Source organism: Hemibagrus wyckioides, linkage group LG28 (assembly GCF_019097595.1).
Source record: "Hemibagrus wyckioides isolate EC202008001 linkage group LG28, SWU_Hwy_1.0, whole genome shotgun sequence".
Lineage (NCBI taxonomy): Eukaryota > Metazoa > Chordata > Actinopteri > Siluriformes > Bagridae > Hemibagrus > Hemibagrus wyckioides.
In genome coordinates this window covers 11,752,974-11,773,764 of record NC_080737.1, presented here as the reverse complement: position 1 = coordinate 11,773,764, position 20,791 = coordinate 11,752,974, and the positions used below count along the sequence as shown (strand labels likewise).

The following is a 20,791-nucleotide window of genomic DNA, read 5'->3' as shown; positions in this document are numbered from 1 at the left end:
CGCAGCTTTGCTTACGTAGTAAAAAGAGGGGCGGAGCTACCAGGTGCTGATACTGGATGAGAAACGAGATGAATTTCAAGATGGCTGACGACTCTCCGGTGGACAAGATGTCTTACAAGTGTATTTTAAATTAGTCCAGATTGTGTGATTTACTTTTTAACAATTTTTAAAAACTTTTTTTACTGTATTCTGTTAAACCTAGCAATATCACATTACATGTGTTTGACTTCACGTGCCATCATCAGTTGGGAAAATGGATTTTTCCCATGAGAAAAAGTTTGAGACAATGCAGCCCTTCTACATAGCATAAGTGCAAAATAAGTCATTTGGGACGTAGCTTCTGTTTTCACTGTTTTTGAATGGACAGGAAAAGAAATATCCATAAACATATTTATGACCTGAAAAACCTTTATTATGAATGGATGAATAATGTTTATTATGGCTGGTGACCTGGTTGTTACCTTATGCTCTGTATTATTTTTTTGTATATATATTTTTCCTTTTATGTATTATCTTTGCAGTTATTATATCTTCACGTTATGCACTCTTCTACTCCTCAATCCAACGCTCTGTCTTCCCAAACACTGGATTTTATATTAAAAAAAGTTTCTGTTTGGTTACTGAGATTAAGGTTAGTGTTAAACTTACAGTAGGTCTGAAAGGTGACTTTCAAAGGTGAAAGGTGGAATGGAAAGGATAGTATGGCACACATATAAATTTGTGCCATTTATATTATATATTTGTGTGTGTGTGTGTGTATAGATGATCTAGTGTTCGGGTGGTGTAAGGAACGATGGTCACGGCCTGACCTTCCTGAGTGCCTCCTGTTATTTTCCACAGAGGTCAGCAGCTTAGAATTCACAACATGCAGCGGCCTTTTCACTTTTCCTCCTTTTGCTTTTACCGCCCGTGTGGGTGGCCAGAGCTGCTCCTGTGACCTCTTTCTCTCGTTTTCTTCTTCACTCTCTCTGGATCTCACTATCACTATTTACTTGTGTTTTTCTCGAAGGATATGGAGCGCTAATATACCATGTTAGCATGAGGAGTTCTTCGAAGCCGTTCACCCACAGGATATCCTTTTACACACCGTGCATGCTTTCTGGGCTGTCCTGTACATGAGCACACACTCAGAAACGACACATACTGTATATACAGAGAGACAGAAGTGTAAGGGAAAGTTGTCATTAGCTTCATCAGTGTTGTGTGTCATGATTTCATAGATGATTTGGCACCTTTCAGACCTACAGTGTCTGATTTATTAGCTGATGAGCTGAGTCAGGTGTGTTGGAGACGGAGTGAAAGGAAGGAAATACATGGTCTATAGATATAATACTTAATTGTTAAGATTCACTTTATATAATATAAATATATTTTATGCTACAGTTCTATTACCATTACAGAGTATTAATATTAGAGAATATTAATGAATTTAAGCACAGAAGACTCTGTATACCTTTAGTCAACTCTCTATAGCCAAAGATAATGAAGATCACATTTGGTTGCTTACTTGGTTAATTAGATGGTTAATTTTATGCTGGTTATTTTAAGATGGTTAGATGGTTCATTTTATTATTGTGATGTTCATAATGTCAAGAAATCTCACTTGTGTTGAGTGCATTTTGTACAACAGTGGAACATCGGCATACGAATGCCCTCCTTTACAAACTTTTGCCTTGAGAATTGCATCAGTGGAAAGCCAAGCAAAGCCAACCGAAGCGAGTTTCTAAAGATTCAACCCACGATACCACCGTTTAAAAGCTATGTGATTTTTTGTGTGTGTGGTTTTTTTTTTTTTTTTTTTTCAGAACTGATGAGCCCAAGCTTGGTGGCATGACCTGTGAGGACCCTTGACATGGAATGTTTGGCTTGGGTCAGTTCTTGGTTAGCAGCCATACAGTTTTCATACGGTAATATTGGTCATATTTTTGGGTGGCCGGAACAGATTATTAACCCGAGGTTCCACTGTACTATTAAAACGTCAAGAAAATGTGGAAACCGAAGTCTCGATAGCTCGAAAGGAAAAATTAACCTCATGTTGAGAACAGTAGAGAACAGGAGAGTATTGCAAATGCTTGTGGTACAAAATATAACACTGTTCATTAAATTGCATTTATACAGCAATCTTAAATTCTATAAATTCTTAAGTAACATTAGTAAACGTTCAGTAGTATGTTAAAAGAAATTGACAAATTACTGATATTTTTAGTTAAGTTACTCAAGAGTTTGCTTTCTTTTTTAACTTTTAGCTGATTAAAAGTTCTCTAAGTTTACTTTGCGAAAATGAGGCAATCGGTTTCCAAACTTTTTTTTTTTTTTTTAAAGTAAACTGAATTTACAGTGTAGTTCATTCTTTTTGGAAAAATCTGCCATGGCTAAATGTTTCCAGTGCACTGGAACATTCTCTCCTCCCACAATTCCCCACGAAAATCAGGGAGATTGATGCTCACAATGTTCCCCTACTTGTTTGTTGCAGCTCTCAAATGATTACTTGTCTTAGCGGTTTTTAATTTATTTGATGTTCTATATACAGTTTGTTTGAACAACTCGAACAACAAGCTTCTAATGGTTTTTTAAAAATCTACTAACAATTCTGTTTGAAGTACCATGACAGAAATGCATGTGATTAAGCTAAAAAATGTATGACATCTAAATCTTTTACAGCGACTGATTGAGTCATCAGTGTCCCAATATGTAGTGAGCTCTGGTCCATACCAGTGCCAGACCTTGTGTACATATTATACTGATTCACTTTCTGTGGAGCTGATTGAGACCCAGCCTGTAAGCCATTAAAAGATGGTATGTGCAAGTGTTTCAATCAAAATAAAGCTGTTTCCTGTCTACACTTTTCTAAGCTTCAAAAGCTTAGCAGTAATATCTGAGACTGTAGAGACAGATGAGCCTCCGCTGGCCCAATTATTCAGGTATCTAAACGCATCAAAAGAAACTGTGTGACATTGATCTGAAAATAATTCCATGGAGATATCGACATTTCACAGCTCAACAGCTAATCTGTAGAAACATGTACATGTCAGCCACTCGCTAGCTAAACGAGCTACACCAGCAGCGTTTTATATTGTATAGTATGAAAGCTCTTTTGTGTGTGACCGTATGTTATGTTAGATGTATGTTAGAGGTAATGTTCAGGATCATGTACATCTTAGAGTAGATAGCTAGAAACATGTATGAATGAAAATGAGCTAGCTAACAAACCTGGCAAACATCCAATACTCGGTTTGGAACTTTTTTTTTTATTCATTTACAATAGAAGACAAAATAATATGTAGAGTAATGTAATTAAAGTAAAGTAATTAAGTAATTATACATACTGTACAAGCAACGTACACCATTCATACTTCTCTCCATGGATTAATCAACACTGCATATGTCTGTCCTTGATCTTTTTTATATAAATAGTGTCTTACAATTTATTTATAATGACAAAGGATTTAAAATATTCACTTCAACCGATACAACCAGCGATGATCACACACACACACACACATACACAAATATTTCCTTTGTTTTATGATGTTGGCTCACACAGGTCATTATTAGCTATAAGCTTTGTGCGACACACAATATGGCATTATAATGACTCCTGTGTCCGTTTTACTTGGTGTATATTAGTGTAAAAGTACTGAGATTTGTGTAAGTGAGGGTGCAGATAAAGTGTCAAAAATGACCAAGCCAAACATTGTCCTCCAGTGAAAGTAATGTGTTATAAAATGTATTTATAAATGTACTGAAGTAACAAAAGTAAAAAAGAAAAAGGTGTTTAAATGGGTGAAATATAAGTTAATATCAGAATTTCATGTGTAACCTGTTTTTTATTACTTATCTAAGCACCACAGTTTACAGTGAACTTTATTCACTCTCTGTAAGGTTTATGGTCATATGCATGACTAATGCTGTATAGTTTGCTAATTCAAGTCAAGTCAAGAAGGTTTTATTTTCATTGCAACCATCTATACTGTAACTGGTGCAGTAGACAGTAGTATATAAAGTGCATGACAGTGCAGGAGAGAAGCTAGCTTGAATTACATTAGCTGCTAATTACATTAGCTGCTAGTCTAGCCTGGCATTAGCAAAGAAAGCAGGCTAACTTCATTCAGTATAGCAAGATGATGTTCGAAAATGAGCAAAATCTACAAAAAAAAAAACAAAAAAACGTTTTTCTGAACTGATTGAGTTCATGCCTCCTAAGGAGGGAAAGGAGACACTTCATATATGAGTCTCTGCTTACTCCAGCATACTGAAACAGCACTGAGGGAGGGTCGGATGTCCAAATGTACATGGATAGCTGTGTAAATTGTGTAGCATAAGAAGGTCAAAGGCTGATTACGAAAAGGCATGAAGATTTCGAGGAGTTTCTTTCGACACTGATGATCGTGAGCAGATCCTTTAATCTGAAATATAACTAAATTTTTTTAACATTTAGCATATAGTCAATTGCTAGACAAGATATGACCAGATCATCAAAATTAATAAAGAATACTTTGAAGATGTTCTCAGTGTCATTTGTAAAAGTATTAAATATCAATGAGACTAAAGCAAAGTATAAATAGCGCAAAATGAAAAAAAAAATTTTTTTAATTCTATATATTTTCCCCTTTCCTTGTACAGATAAATCTATTTCTATTTTATTACAACTATTTGTATTCTATTTTTATTTTATTTTTATTCTTGTTTTCACGACACAGACAGTCGATAAGCATCTCTGTGCATGTGTATGGTTGTGTATGTGACTAAAATATAAAATTTGAATTTGAAGCTTTCTGTTTATGTAAAATTTATGAAAATGGTCTCTAGTGTCAATCATTTGTAGTGGTTAGAAGATTTCATACAGATTTCATCAGGACTTTCTTTGTCCTACTAGCTTCAAGAAAGAAGAAAACTGTTTCTAGCTGCTACAACGTAAGTGATAGAATGTCTTGACTTTCCATCTATATATGGCTAATAAGCACGATGTTCATGAACACATATTTGTACTGTAATATTTGCCAAATTGCTGTATTAAAAGTGGAATAAAGACTTTGTAACGTGCTGTTGTAGGAAAATAATTCACCTCACAGCAGATCCTAGCAGTCCTCCACAGGCTGTATCAAGTCACACATGTTGATTATTTTCCTGTAAGAGCACTCCCTGTCATCATTTATTCCTTACAAAACATATCAATTTAACACTTTTAAGACTTTAACACACAAGTATATACTTCCCCTTACACACATACACTCTGTGAATAGTTATTTCAGGTAGAAGTGGATGCCTGCAGAGAAAAATATCCCTCTGCACTTCTCTTACATTTTTCCAGCCATGATGAAATATCCAGCTTAGTCTGACCAGCTACCATCTGCCAAAACACAAGCTGAGTTGGTCAAGCTGGTGGGAGCATCTTTGCCAGCTGGTCAATTAGTTTCCACTACATTACTAACTAAATTGTGTAATGAACCTTTAACATAATCGAATTACCTTCATATTGTGTTATTTTCTTGAGACATATCATATCTACTATGTTGAAGTAGTTGGAGTAATACCGAAACTGTGTCCTCAGTGCCAGCACTTATCCACTGGCTACCAGTTTGACCACCCTGGCCTGTATTTTGGCAGCTGGTAGCTTTTCAGACTATGCTGAGTATTTCAGCAGGGTGACCAAATGATTGTGCCAAATTTAATCTCGACACATTCATAGACTGAATGCCAGCTAATTCTGAAAAAAAAAAAAAAAAAACACCTCATTTTTAAATTGCTTTTTTGTTTATGCATTAAGGCTTATTTTTGCTACAGGAAGATGAGGAAGTTTCATTTATTTCAAAAATGAAAATGAAATAAAACAAGCTTCTACCATCTTCCCCAGAATGTTAAGTTCAGTATAGGCAAGCAGTCATAAATGGCATAACAGTGCAGTGTCACTGACTAGCTAATGTTATCATTAGCCAGTGATTGTCTGCTAGGTTGAATCAATCAACATTTCTAGCAGCTAGAAAAAGGCATTCTAGTATAAACTACACGCTGCTTAAGATTACATAAATTACACACACTATGCTTATTTGAGGCAATGTTAGGAAAGCTGATATTACATTGCAGTTAGATAAAGCTAATTCACTAGGCAGGCTGCCTGACATTTTATCAATTTATTCATGTAAACAATCTGGTCTTGTTAGCAGACCAGTTTAGTAGAGATATATACATTTCTAACTATCAAACAAGCAGCTTTATCTTAGCATTCATTCATTCATTAAGTCATCTTCAGTACAGAGTAGCCGACATATACACTAGGGTTGGTGACATAGATTTCGACCCAAGCTACAATCATTGATCGCCATTCTTTCCCAAATCCCAATAACTGATTTTCCCCAAAAATCTATCACTAATCCCCATTCCTTCCTAAATCCCAATCACTGATCCCCATTCTTTTAAAAAAAAAAACAATAACTGATCGCCATTCCCTCCCAAGCACCAATCACTGATCGCCATTCTTTCCCAAATCCCAATAACTGATCCCCATTTTTCCCAAAAGTCTATCACTTATCCCCATTCTTTCCTAAATCCCAATCATTGATCTCCATTCTTTAAAAAAAAAATCACTAATCATCATTATTTTCCAAAGAATAATTATCACTGATCACCATTGTTTTCCAAAGACTAATTTTCCCATTCTTTCCCAAAGACCAATCACTGATCCTCACTCCTTGTCCCACTTGCATGAATAAGCAGATTTCTAGTGACCTTTTGAGCATGCATTAGCTACTTTCCCCTGAAAACTCTTGGCAACACTGCTTCAGTAACTGCTTTATCCTTGTCAGGGCTGTGGATCCAGAGCTTGTCCTAAACAATGGGCATGAGGTGTGTAGACACTCCGGATGGAATGCCATTCCATGGCAGAGCACTAAACAGACATACATTCAGTTTAGCATCCAGCTAATGTGAAACACCACACAGACAATAACCAAGCTGAGAGTGAAGCCTGGAGCTGTGCCAACCAGCTATTACTGGAATTAATAGAATAGCATATAGTTGATGTACATTAATCTAAAGAGCTAATCTGTGCATCTCACAAACTATTTGATGTAAAACTAGCAACACTAAAACCTCCATACTTGAAAACTGTCACGAGTTAAGACTAGCTGAATAACAGCTTTGTTGCCTCAGTGTTCATATGTAGCTAAGCTAAAGGCTGGCACACATAATCTCTGGTTTTGTGTCAGGTTTCTCTAATGTCAGAATTTCAACACTGACAGTTTCGGAAAATGAGAAGTTGATCCTGAGAAAATCTCGACTCAGCTATTTACTTTTTTACAGGTTTAACAGGATGGTAAAAGGGGGTAGGGTGTGTACAGCTGGGGACATTTCTGAAGTGCATATTCATAGAGTTTGGTTCGCTTTGGATGAGAGGTAAGGTTAGGGGAAATGGGGGTGGGGGTTGCATAAGTATTCACACCCCTAAACTAATACTTTGTTGAAGCACCGTTTTCATTTTATCACACCAGTCCTTTTGGGTAAAGAGTCTATCAGCATGGGACATTATAGATCCATACATTAAAGATCCATCAAATATTAAGAACATCTACTGTGAACATCTACTCTACATTAAGAACATCTACTTGCTTTATGTCAGCCCACAGACTCTGGGATCTGAAGGTCTTTCAAAAACTATTTCAAGAACATCTCCTTTTGGCCATCCTTCTGTTGACTGGAATGTTAAGCTTTGGGTCATTGTCATGCTGAAAGGTGAAATTCCTAACAGACATCTGAAGTCTTTGCATTTAAATGTGCTTAAAAATCTACTATTTTGAAGCTCTTTGTGATTCCTTTCACCTAAGGATAAATAAAAGCACCAGTTCAGGCTGAGGAAAAGCAGCCATGAAGCATAATGCTGCCACCACCATGCTACAGTGGGTATGGTGTTCTTTTGGTGTTAACTTTTGGAATTGTGGAATTTCGGTCTAAGACATTCTGCTTATATAGTTTTGGGCGATTTATTTAAGCTTTAATTTTTTTGTGCTACCCTACCCCATAGATTACACATGTAAAGAATATCAGAGATTGCTATAAGAGTAATCAGTACTTGTCAGATATTCTTGCAGCTCCTTTAACGTTGAAAATAGGTCTCTTGGCAGCCTCCTTGGTAGGTTTTTGTCTCGTTCTTTTATCAGTTTTGGAGGTACATCCTGTCAGTGTAGTGCTCCGTTTGTTGATGATGGCCTTTACGGTGTTTCATGGTACATCAAATGTTTCGGAAATACTTTTACACCCCTCTCCTGATGGATACCTTTCAACAAGTCAGATACCATGCATGCTTTGTAAGCTCTTTGTGGACCATGACTTCAGCAGACGGAAGAAACCAAGAAGACTTCTGATGAAAGCTGTATGATAATTACTTTTGAACAGAAGAATGAATGTGACTGATTCATTCTGAACGCATTCACATCGACAATAATAAAAAAGAGTTAGCTCAGTTATGTAACCAGGTTACTGTAACATCGGATATATATTTTTTTCCTTCATGGGAAAAAGTTCTGACATGATTTATCTTGCTTCCATTTTTTTACATCACAAAAACCTGACATTTTAACAATGGAGGGAAGACTTTTTATATTCATTGTACGTACACATTCTTTTGACAACTGGGACAAGCTGACTCTTGGGACTTTGCTTTTGTTGGTTTGGTTTTGCATCATTATCCTGTTCAGACTAATCCCTCTTTCACATCTATTTGAGTGATCTGCCCCAATATGCCCAGACAACTGTAGTCATTCATATAATCTGGCATGACTGAATATCTTGGTGTAGTTAGACATGAATTTAATATTACATATACTGCAGTGCAACCCACTGAAATACACATTCACACAGTTCCTGTGTTTATAATGAGCCCAACACAGATACTAATCTAACACTCTCATTATGTCTAACTTTAGAAGCTCTGATTGCCCAATAATAAAGTGAAAGGCTGTTCTTAGAAAAAGATTTCTGATGTTAGTCTCAACTTCCATCACACACACACACACACACACTTACAGAGTTAGACTTCAACCGAAGCTCTCCCTCAGGACTTTAAAATTTTCACTCACCTTCTTTCTCCTTTCCTCCCAGCAAAGTTGCCTCTCCGTGTTCCCTTTTTTCCTCTGCACTTTTTGGGCACACCCACAGTCATATGTTTAGCTCCACACCTTCTCATTGTTTCTTCAGCTCTTGCTTATTTTTTTTTATTACTTTCTGAGTTGAGTTTGTCAGCCTCATCCTGTTTCTGCATTCAGTCACTTCAGCCACCTTCTCACAGATTCAGCCATTTCAGAGAACAAAAGAAGGAGAAAAAAGAGAGAGGAGTGAGGAGAGAAACAGCCTGCCACTTTTGCACATACACACACACACACACGCTCTCTCTCCCGGTGCAGGACTCCTTCTACTTTCACCCTTTCTCACTCCCCTCCTCTCTCTCTCTCTCTCTCTCTCTCTCTCTATCTCTCTTCCTGCCCTCCCCTTAGCCAGTCAGCCTTCTCTGTCCAAAGTCTAACTAATGCTTGCATTTGTGTGTGTGTGTGTGTGTGTGTGTGTGCACATGAAGGAAAACAAATCAAACACAAGATTGTTCAGACTAGTTTTGTGTACGTGTATGTACTCTGTGTGTGTGTGTGTGTGTTTAAAGGTATGTGGTCTTGCTACTGAGCAGCTTTCTTTGTTGTAATTAGTCCATAGTGTATGTGAATTTGAGCAGAATTCAAAACCTATAACAGACAGGAAGTGTTTGTGAGAATTAGTCGTTCTTTTCTTATCAATCATTTTCTTTACTTTCACTCAAAAAAACAAAAAACAAATTGAGCAGCTGTCTCTTTTCTCTCTCTCTCTCTCTCTCTCTCTCTCTCTCTCTCTCTCCCCCCCTCTCCAATTTAGCAAATTAATATGCCTTTTCCCGAGACCACATACTCCAGACAGCTGCGTCATCCTCATCCACGGAGCGAGATTATTTTGGTTATGAATAAATCTCTTAATCTTCTCCCATACCTAATGCATCCCACACATAATCTCCTCACATACCCTCACATATATTACGCAACAGCACGACATATTAGAAATCTAAAAAAGCTTAGAATTCATCAACTCTCTTCATCGGCGTGACGGCATGTTCAGAGTTTCAGAAATATCTTCTTGGGATGGGATTTTATAAAAGAGTGTGCCACTATATTACATATGTCCACGGCACAGTTCAAAGATTTAAACCGAATATTTGTTAATTTCAGTGGTGAAAAAAACCCTCTTTATTACTCTATTGTGTTATAGTTCCTGATAGGTGCTCCTAAATCAAGATCTTTTATTACATCTCGCCTGAGGTAAACGTTTTATAATCGACATCCTGAATGTATATACAGTATTCCTGTAAAGCTGCTCAGTGCAATTTCCATTATTAACACTGCTATACATATAAAATGGAATTCCATTCAGAAAGTGAAGAGGAAATGAAAGAAAGAAAGAAAGAAAGAAAGAAAGAGCGGGAAAGATTTATTTTAAGTGTGGGCACACCCTTACTGTTTATCTGTCACTCCTTATCTGATTGTCAGTAAGATTTGGCAGTAGATAAAAGCCGTAAAGATATTTATGGTTTGAACGGTTTAGACTTATGAACCTCACGGAAATTGCATCATTTCCTATTAGCATTTATTATTAACTGACCCTTGCTTTTGCTGTTTAGAATCATATCTGTCCTTCCTCACGATCCTTTATTAATTAGATCTTGTGACGTTTCTACAATTTCTGTCTGTCCTGGTTACAAACATGCTTGTTTGCTTGCTGTGAGTTCAGATCTCAGCTCTGCCACGAAGCCTCTGATGGTCCCTTTAACCTTCAGCTCTACACTTAATTGTGTTCTGCTTCACTTCTAAGCTGATTTTGATTAAACTGGAGTGATTGATTGAAATCGGATCGTGTAGACATTCAGTCTGTGTTATTTCTCGTACACACAAACACACAAATAAAAATAAAAATACTGTGAAGTGCTTAACGCTGATAAAAGTGGTTTCGAATAGACCGGAATAGATGTCCTCATAAAGAGTTATTGTGGTTTTCTGAATGAAAAATTTCATACATATTCAAAAAAAAAAAAAAAAAAATACTGTACAATGGGGTCATTTCCGTCATTAGTAACTATTAATCTGAGCGGTGGCGAGAAAAGGCAGTGCAGGACTGGCAGACATTTGCTTCATGCTTAATCTCCATCAAACGGAGATAATCTTGCATTTCTGGGGAAAAAAAGTAATTGTAGTTTCATTTAAAATAAAATAAAATAAAAATAAAATCCCGGATAATTTTTGTTTTGTTTTATGTTTCGAAAAAATACCCTTGTAACCTGTGGAAATTTAGGCTTATTTAATTGAACTGAATTCTGTGATTTCAATCCAAAAAAAAGTGTAATCATATGTGAAAAATTTTAAAAAAGTGTAATCAATAATATGGCAGAAAAAATCACAAACCTTTACAATCTATCCCAGTGTAAAAACCCCTTTCATGCCTTGCACATATATTTCACTTACACATGTACATGGTTTCTGTGTTCCCTGTTTGTTTGCTTTTATACCTATTTATATTTTATACCTTGTATATATTTTGTGTTTCCAGCACTGAGCATACGTGATTTATTAAATACAGATCTTATTCAAACAGCATAGTAGTAGGAGATGGCATGGTTCGATTATGTTGGTGCATTGAATGAATGTGTGAGACACTGTGTGGATGTGTAATGTATGTTGATGTTTGTGAAGGTGTTGTGGATAAGCTGCAGGTTTCCTGTGAGATCGGGTTGATACGGTGGTCACTCTCCTCGGATATACTCTAGATGAACTATGCTATAGCTATAATGATTATCCCTGGTGAACTTATTGACCTGTTAACTGCTATTTTATGTAACTGTTAAATGAGAACACCCTGGGTGTGTGTGTGTGTGTTATCTGAAATGTTTTCTGATGCATGTCCTAGAAATCCCTCAGTCTAATACATGCAGCAACATCAACACACAGATAGGAGAGAGCTCTGCACATAATCTCCTCTTTTTTCCTGACCCAGATTTTTCCTCTCTGACACACACATACACACACACACACACACATAGTCATGCACAAGGATTTATGCTAAAAGCATATGACCCGTTGGTGCTAAATTCTGAATGTCAAAACTTCATAACAATTGAAAATCAAAACACTGTATTTCAGAATGCATTGATTGCATTTATTATTATTGATTATTTATTTATTTTAATCTTAAAACCGAACAAACCCATACATATAACTAGATCTGCACCGTATAGCCACCTCTATCTTTATAGCACATATGCTACAGGCGGTCAGTGAGGCTTCAGGCAGTCAGTGTGCACATGCTGGGCACAGCTGTCTCCAGAGGGTGAAAGAGAGAAAGACCAAGTTCTGCAAATAGCTCTACTAATCCAGAAAGCAGACAGAACGTTCTGTTTTCTTGCTTCACACCGAATCGGCTTTGCTGCTTTGTAATAATGATCAACGCCCGAGAACGACACTGTGAGACTTAACGTAAAATATAATCCCAACATCATTTTTCCTTCTGCGTGTTGATCCATTAAGTTCAAACACAGACAGTCAGTTAGATGGATTCGTGGCTTCTTTGGCTTCTTGTGTGCTACATTATTTAAGCAGCAGGAGCTACCAGTGGCATTGTTTACTCTATACTGGTATAAACCAGCCCTTATAATTCTTGTCTAGTGTATTATTATTATTATTAGTAGTAGTAGTAGTAGTAGTATTAGCCTGGTATTCCCAACAGGGTTACTTTATAGTGACAGTTCCCTCTCGAAACTATTGGAACCACAAGGCCAATTCAATTGTTTTCGATGTAGACTGCTCTAAATGAAAAGAAGAAGAAGAAAAGAGAGCTTAGAATTTCAGCCTTTGTTTCCTGCTATTTATATGTTGGTTGTGCTACACAGCATAGAACATAGCACATTTTGTTCCAGACTACCCAGTTTTTAAGCAAGCAAAAATATTGGAACATGCGACTGACAGGTGCTTCTTGTTCCCCAAAACTGAGTCCTGTTAGACTGATAGTTTAAACAATAAAAAGCTCATCTACTTGTGGTTTTTAGACCTCAGTGTCATCTGTTATGACTGCATCTGATGTTAAAAGCATAAGCTATGATGAAGATCAGGGAAGAAATGCAAGCCATTCTGAAGCTGAGAATTAGAGGCATTGCACAAACATAACCGATAGTCTGCAATGTCCTGAAAAAGAAAGGAAACCAGAGGTGTACTGAGTAACTGACACCAAACAGTTTGGCAAAGAAAAACAACAACAGCGAATGAATAAAGGCATCACCAACAACCTCCACTGGGCAGGAGTAAAGGTATCACACTCTATCATTCATAGAAGATGTAGAAGAAAGAAATATAGAGTACCACAAGATGCGGAACACTCATCTGCGGTAACAATCAGAAGGACAGGTTATAATTCACAGAGCCACAGAAGTTCTGGAATCAAGATTAACCTGTACTAAAGTGATGGAAAGACCAAAGTGTGGTGAAAGAAGCTCCTAGCTCATCATTCAAGCACGGTGAAGGTAGTGTCATGGCTTGGGCTTGCATGACTGCTTCTGGAACAGACTCACTAATCTTTATTGATGATGGCACTCGTGATGGTAGCAGCAGAATGACTTCAGACATCTACAGAAACATTCTGTCTGCAGATCATCATGCAGTAAGAACAATGACCTGAAACACACTACCAACACAACAAGGACATCATCAGTGGAAGGTTTTAGACTGGCCAAGCCAGACCTTAACTCAACTGAGCGGCATTTCACTTCATGAAGGGAGAAACCCCCAAAACAAACGACAACTGAAAGAAGCTGTGTTAAAAGCATCACAAAAGAAGAAGAATATCCAACAATTGGATATTGTTAGTGAGTCACAGGCTCATACAATTATCGCAAGCAACGGATTTGCAATAAAATATTAAGTATTATTTACTCTTGCCTAAAAATGATGTGGCCTTGATACAAATGTTTTATGTTGTTTAACACATCTAGATGTCAATACCAGGAAATAAAAGCTTAAATCACGAATCCTCATTGCATATCCATCTTTTGATCTCAACCCTAAATAACTTCAGTGTACAGCACAGACAAATGAATTGGCCTTGCCGTTCCAATAGTTTTGGATAGGGACAGAATGTTAATACATTGTTGTTACTTTTTTCTTTTGTATTTTGTCGTCTCACTAAATTGACTCTGTGATCAGCAGCAACAAGTTTACACTATTTACATCACAACCATTTTAGATATCAAGCTGCATCCATCTCTATGCCTTTTTTCAGTCACTCCACCCTGACTCCAATATATCCCACTTGAATTACCTCCTCATTACCTCCTTATTCTCTCCTCACTGCATTCATCGTCTATCGCCGTCTTGTCTCTTCTACACCAGGGTTTTTATTAAACATGCACATGCTTTGCTTCTGTCCCAGATCCTCTGTTGCAGCTTAAACACTTTTATTTACACAAATTAAATAATCAAAGGCAGCCCATTGGACCAGACTCTAGCTAAAGGTTTAGCGACATTAGCTGTAAAAAGGAAGAGTTTTCACAGGCTTTCATTTTATGTTTCAATTTTATTTTATGACTTGGATTTTTAGCAGAAAAAAAACGAATGTATAACACCGAAAGAACAAAGAAGTAAGTGTTTCTCCCTGCGTAAAATTCAAAACAGATCTATGGCACTAATCCAGAGTGATCTTGTGAGAGCTTTGCTCCTTGACTGCCAGATGTGCTACACAGCATTCAGAAAGGATTAAGAGCAGCTGAGAGAAAGTGCAGAATATCACAACTTGATGATCATCTTTTTTTTTTTCTCTGACATGAATGCTGGCAAGAAATCTAGAATCAACTTCCCTTCATCTTCCACTGATGCAGAGTCGATTATGTTTTTCTGCATGTCTCAAGCCGCCCCCGAATCCTCCTCCTTAACTGCTGATGGCTTTGCCACCTTCTTTGAAGAGAAAATTAACAGGGCCCACCAATCTTCCTCTCCCACTTCTATTAATACAATTCATCCTTCTCATTTTATTAATATACTTTTTCGTCTCTTTCCAGAGGTTCTCTCATCTACCGCTCATCTGCTGGATCCTATCCCATCCTACACTAGAGACCTCTGTTATTAGCAGCTCCTGATCAGTATCCGTCATTCTGTTTTCTCATCAAAACATCTGATTTTGCAGCTTTCTATCACCTGGCTCTCTCAGCAGACTGACTAGACCCCAACCAAATCAGTGCTCGTGGCTGTTACTGAGAAGCATCTCTCTACTAGATCAGCAAAACTGTCACTGATCCTGATCCTTCTTGACCTCTGAGTGGCCTTTGGCATGTTCAATCGCAAGACTCGGCTGTTCCTCTTGACAAGCCTTTGAAATTAGTGTTTCAGTTTGGAAGTGCTAAGCTTGCTAAGTGGAAAAACTGTCATATCAGGTGACCTCCACATCTGCTCCGTGCAAACACTCGAGTCTCACAATGAGTGCTTGGTCCTTTTTTTGATTATCTATCCTCTGTACACGCTATCTTCATGAAATAATATCACCAACATCTATTGCTATTATGCTGATGACACAGAACTCATTCTCTCATCGCTCAGAGAGATCGATGCTTCTGCCGTGGATCTCTACCAGTGTGTGTCGGCATCCCAGCATGGATGACAGCTCATCAGCTGAAACTAAATCCTGTCTATGATCACACCATCTGTCGAGATACAAAAACCTGGGTGTGATTCTGGACAACCCGCTATCATTCTCTGCTTGTGGTGCAAACTTGTCACAATCGAGGAGGTTTCTCTTCCACAAAAACCAGGATGATCCAGGCTTTTTCCAGGCCACAAAGTCCCTTGTCATCTGTAGACTGGATAACTACTTGCCCCTGGCATTTCTTCCTCTGTGTGCCATTAGACTGTTAATTCGATTCTCCACATTATCCCATTGCTTCATTCCTTCCATTCGCTCCCTGTAGCTGACTGCATCAGATTTAACACACAGATGAATGCCTAAAAATCCTTCACGGCTTATGAAAGATTCTACTGAACTCACAAATTGGTCAACGAATCACGTTTATTATGAGAGCCACAGTTACTATATTGTAGTTTGATATCACAGGTTTGTGAAGTGTAGTAAAGAAGAAAGCTTCAGGAAATGTGCTTTGCTTTAATCTAAAATAGGGCAGTAACAAAAGACACAAAACCAGTGGGTCTGTGCCTCAGATTCTTGCCCTTGGCTGGAACCTGATGTGGGATTCTGCTGTTGTCGTCCATCTGCTTCAAGGTTCGACGTGTTGTGCTGTGAGTTCTGAGAAGCTTTTATTCGCACCATGGTTGTAAAGAGTGATCATTTGTATTGTAGTCTTCTGTCCACCTCAAAGCACATCAAATTTTACAATTACATTTACTGCCTGTGCTAGACGCCTTTAGAGTGGCTTACTTTTATCTCAATTATAAAAATCATACAACTGAGCAGTTGAGGGTTAAGGGCATTGCTCAAGGGCCCAGCAGTGGCAGCTTTGTGGTGCTGTGATTTGAACTCACACCTTCTAATCTAAAAGTCCTAAAGACTGAGCAACCTACTGCAGAGATCTGCTATGACCTCTATCATCAACAAGGCATTTCTGCCCACAGACCTGCCTCTCGCTGCATGTACTTTCTTTTCTGTCTACTCTCTCTAGACTGTTGTGAGTTTAAAAAAAGAACCCAGATCAGCACTTTCTGAAATACTCGACCCAGCACATCTGGCACCAGCAACCACGGCATTATTAAAATCACTGAGATTGCAATTTTTTTTCCCCCCTTGTTCTGATTTCTGATGTTTGATATGAAATATAATTGCAGCTCCTGTAGCTGCATGAGATTATACATTGAATTACTGTCATGTGATTGGCTGATTGGATAATTGCATCAATGGGAAGGTGTACATGTGTTCCTTTTAAAGTGGACTTGAAAATCAGACAACTTAATATTACCTTTATTCTGATTCAAGGGAACAGCAGTCTAGTTACAAAACTATCATCCACGTCTAATATACAGAGGAATGCTGATAAAAACGGAAAACCTCCCCCTTTCCTGTTTTCTCCTCCTTTTCTCGTCATGTGTCTTCACCGCCCGTGTCACTCTGAAGACGAGACGTCTGAGCCCATTTCTCATTTTGTCTGGCAGCCTTGATGTACAGTTTTGTGCCAGTATTCACAACTGTGGTTGTCAAGCGAATCCAAACCATATCAACTGTTGCTTTATCCTTTATATTCTTTCAATATATTATTGCAGCTCTCATGCCAGAGATATTAATCTATCTTCATTCACATTCACCATTAAAATAAAAGGCTAATGGAGAAATAGACTGCTGCGTAAAGCTTCAGAAGGAAATAAGGATACCTTGAAGTAGCGTGGAGAGTGTCAAAGACTTACAGTAGATCACTGGATGTTCATAATGCACATACAGAGACGCTTTTTAAAAAAATATTGAAAGAAGTTTTTAATAGACTGTAAATGACTGATGATTCAATGTTTTACTTTTCCATTTTTTTCCTCATTATATCATAGTAACTGGGATTATTATGGTATGTCTATGGTTGTTATGGTTCTCTCTCTCTCTACTTCTTTTGCTCACTTTCTCTTTCCTTTCTCTTTCCTCTCCTCTCCTCTCCTCTCCTCCTTCCTCTCTCCCTATCACTTGCTTTCTATTTTCTCTTTGCTCTCTGCGTCTTTCATTTCTTATATTTGTTTCCGTTTCTCTCGTCTTCCTATCCTATTCTCATTTTGTCGTCTTGTGTTTTGCCTTCTCACCTTCATCTGTCACTTTCTTTCTTTTCTATTTAACAACACCAGCAGTATGTTTTATTTATTTTATTTTTTTTTTCTTACAGTAGTTCACACAATTATACTGGTTTCCATTTTAATCTTAAGTTAATTATCTACAAGAAGAATGCACTTTTTCTTTTTTCTTAAGAAATACACACGTAATAGGGTCCCAGCTAAAGTTGCTGAAGAGAAAACAAACAGGACTCCTGATCAGTATCGGCTTCAGTGCATTCGAAGGAGTTGAGTAGAGTTGTTTTATGTCTCAGACACCTGGTTTCTTTGGGGTTTTGATTGATGGGGAAAAACATTTTGAAATTATAACCTTTAATGTAATTCCGGTCCTCGTGGTAATAAAGGCAGTTATTTCTGTCACATTTACTCAGTCTGTTTGACCCTTTCTCTTAGATTTTTCTATTTTTCTTTTTGATTGTGTGTGTGTGTGTGTGTATACATGGGTATGAGTAAGTATCAGGGTGTGACAAAGTGGAGGACACCTCAAAGCTGCACACAGGCACCCGGCTGATACCTAAGGTCAAAGGTCATGAGAAAAGCATGGAACAAAAGATCTCATTCAGGGAATATCGCAGAGAAAGAAAGCGCTTTCATTCTGGCGATCCATGTCTGTGTTTTAGCGAAATAGAAGGAGCAATAATACTTTTGTGTAGTAACATGGACATGCGATTGTTCGCTCCGAAAAGAAAGTTGCCCCCAAGGTGATACACGAAGACAAAAGCAAGAGCTTTTTCCTCTTAGAGGTAACACTAGCCAATCTCCCCTGAAGCACTCGAAGCATTTCTTAGAAAAAACATGCACAGAGGAAAGGGAGTGTTTTGCGCTCGTCGTGTGTTCATTCAAAGCTTGTCCATACAAAAGTCCATACAATATTTATTAGAAGGTAAACAACACAGAGAAGGATGACGTCTCTCTCTCTCCAATGTACAATATGACAAGAACTAAGTATTGTCTAACTGATTGTTTCCTGTACACATGACAAGACACTCTTTATTCTTGGACCTTGAATGAATATAGTGAGAGAATAATTATACAATATCTCTTTCATATTTTGGATATTCTTGGGTCTGTGCAAGTTGACTCACCTCCCACATTTGAAGCTTTTTATTAAAGGATAACGATTAATGATTGTAAAACATGTTTGTTTGTTTATTATGGTTCATTATATTGTCGATTCACGTACAGCCAAGTTTGGACCTCTTGGCAGAGGCAACCAGGTTTTTACAACTAATTATCAAGAGCGCCTGGGCCACCATCCTTCTCGGTTTTCAGCAACATTGATTTTAGTTGCGAAACATTGATTTTCTGTTTTTGTTCATTTGTTTGTTGACTTGGCTCAAGTATGTTTGGCTCAGCATCTTGTTCAATGCTCTATCTCTGGTCAAACTTGAACCTCCTGGCAAAAGCAGCTAGGTTTTGGACTGAAATATCTTGCTACTTAGCAGAATTCATGATGCCATCAGTGGGTAATATCTTTTCCTTCTGTGAAGTCTGTTTTTTTCACCAAAAAAGAATTAGATTGTAGACTGCACTTTGGTTATTGGTGTTATATGTAAGTGATGTAATGGAGAGCTTGGAATTAACTGTGGAAATTCCCAAACACCCACCAGTCCTCCCAATCAATTTTCCTTTCTGTCCCTGTCTTATTTAATCTCTCCACACACACACACACACACACACACACACACCCACACACGGCTAATCTTTGCTTGAACCAGTGAGATCACAGAAAAGATCTAGAGCAAGACCACAACTCATAGATCAAACACCCTCACAGGCCACCTGAACTCTCGCAGGTCGTTGCACCAGAGGGTCGTGTGTGTGTGTGTGTGTGTGTGTGTAGGTATGGGGGGTGGGGATGGTAGCACTGAGCACAAACAAACAAAAAGGAGATCAGAAACTCAGCTATTAAAAAAGGACCCCGAGGACTCAGAGGACCAGATTTGGACGAAAGCTGCCGGATGAACTGGTTTTGATTTTTACTGCAATGCATTTCTACACACAACTCAGCAGTTTTCTCTACGAATATAAATGTGTACTGTTTGTCTGAAATAAGTAATATATATCTTACTTAAAATAATAATAATAATAATTATTATTATTATTATTATTGTTGTTGTTGTTGTTGTTGTTGTTATTATTATTACTCTTTTTAGCCAGTATTTTAGTATAAAGCCGCACATTTTAAGACTTTTACAGACTCTCCAGACGTTTTAGTCTTCCAAATGTTTATAAATTTTTTATAAATTCTTTATTAAAGCAGAGTATAGCAAGCATCTAAAAATAGATAGGACTTACTTTGATAGCAGTATAACTAGATCTACAATATTCACACATTTACCCCAAATACGCTCAGATATTCCACATTTCCCTGCTTGTAAATGAGTGCCTTTTAAATATTTCAATTGAAATACTTCTTCAGACATTCCCTATAAATGCATGTAGCACGTGCCAACACATACAGTACAGTGGTCTACAGCAAAAAAAAAAAAAAATGGGCCAATGTACCGTTACTGGATTTGCTCTGACACCTAGCGGCAGCTCTGAGTATTGCAGGCGTCGATGCAATCTAGAAGTTTTCTGAGCACATGACAGAAAAAGACATTGAGCTGAATTAAAAACGAACATGCTAACGTGTAGCTACAAGAGGTTTTTTTTTTTTTTTTTTTTTTTTTAAATGGCTGTGCATGTGTTTATTATTTGATTCTGAAAAAAAAAATGCTATCAGTTTTTCCCTCCATTTATTGGTCATGTGTCTTTTCCCACCCAGCAACTAGCTCTCCGCTCTTATACAACTACCAAAAAGGGAGAATGAAGGCCTCCAAACATGGAAACCAGCCAACCATATCGTTTCAAACTGCTGCGTCACATGATAGAGTAACACTCTCACATCCACCAACTCACAGACGCCCATGATTGGCTAGTATCAGTGTGATTGA

The 20,791-nt window shown here is 37.7% G+C and overlaps 1 long non-coding RNA gene across 2 annotated transcripts in view; it reads right to left on the bottom strand.

Annotated features, from left to right (window-relative positions):
- LOC131348224 (uncharacterized) overlaps positions 1-9,423 on the bottom strand; it is a 91,347-nt gene extending 81,924 nt beyond the window's left edge. For both annotated transcript variants that reach the window (XR_009203901.1, XR_009203902.1), the window contains exon 1: positions 9,072-9,423. This is a non-coding gene — a long non-coding RNA (uncharacterized LOC131348224). The remainder of the gene's footprint in view (positions 1-9,071) is intronic.
- Between the last annotated feature and the right edge of the window lie 11,368 nt (positions 9,424-20,791).